Source organism: Rhincodon typus, unplaced genomic scaffold (genome assembly GCF_021869965.1).
Source record: "Rhincodon typus isolate 14 unplaced genomic scaffold, sRhiTyp1.1 hic_rhity00005047, whole genome shotgun sequence".
Classification (NCBI taxonomy): Eukaryota; Metazoa; Chordata; class Chondrichthyes; order Orectolobiformes; family Rhincodontidae; genus Rhincodon; species Rhincodon typus.
In genome coordinates this window covers 3164-4115 of record NW_025970685.1, presented here as the reverse complement: position 1 = coordinate 4115, position 952 = coordinate 3164, and the positions used below count along the sequence as shown (strand labels likewise).

Here is a 952-nt window from a genome sequence, read left to right as displayed (position 1 = left end):
CCAATCTCCAGCTTTACGAATCTTTCAAAACTTTCTGTGATCCAAGTGGAAACAAATGGTATAATAATCCATCAATGGAAAGAACCCTGTGCCAGGAGAAGGGGCAAACAGCACCGTCTCGGGAGCAGGGAGACAGATTGAGAAGAAAATATTCTTGAAATTCTTTGCTGCTTCGAATTCCCCAAACAAAGTGGAATGTACTTCACTCTGAAAGGGGCGCCTGCTGGTTAGATGGCTCGTTGGTCTAGGGGTATGATTCTCGCTTCGGGTCTTATGTGCCGCTGACATGCGAGAGATCCCGGGTTCAAATCCCGGACGAGCCCCAATTTCTTATCTTCACTTTCACTAAACTACCCAACCAGCTTTCCGAAAAATGAAGCTGGTCTAACATTATCGTGAACACAGCGCAGAGAAACACCTGTTCAAAGCGAAAAAGAGTGTTCCCGGATGTTTGCTCCGCAATCTGAATGATTCCGGAGATTGCAAGAACGACAGATGCTGGAGACAGAATCGCTACAGTGTGGAGCTGCAGGAACGCAGCAGAGGAGGAGGAGAAGAGTCGACGGTTTGATCCAAGGCCAATCATCAGAATGAATTCTCCGCTGCATTATTGCTCAATTATGTATGTGTCAAAGTTCATGAAGCTGGGACGCAAAGTGTTTGGAGATAGTGCTGAACAGGTTCACGTGAATGGTGACGTGTGTGAAGAATGTCAGCAAGAAAGATAGATTGGAAAGTTGAGATAGTTCTCCTTGGAGAACGGAAAACTGGTCTGCTTCAAGCTTTCCAAGTTGTGAGGGGTATGAACAGAGGAAATAAGGGGGTGAAAATGCTCACACACCTGTAAAGATCGAGACCGATTAGGCAGAGGTTTAAAGTCATGAGGAAAAGAAGAAAGAATTACATGACAAAACGATTTTATGCAACGACTAAGTGGATCTGTAAATCCCTG

The 952-nt window shown here is 45.2% G+C and overlaps 1 non-coding gene across 1 annotated transcript; it reads left to right on the top strand.

The window, feature by feature from the left end:
• The first annotated feature begins 233 nt into the window (after positions 1-233).
• On the top strand, positions 234-323 carry trnap-cgg. Its single transcript is given in 2 exon segments — positions 234-269; positions 288-323. It is a non-coding gene; the product is annotated as a tRNA-Pro (tRNA).
• The last annotated feature ends 629 nt before the right edge of the window (positions 324-952 follow it).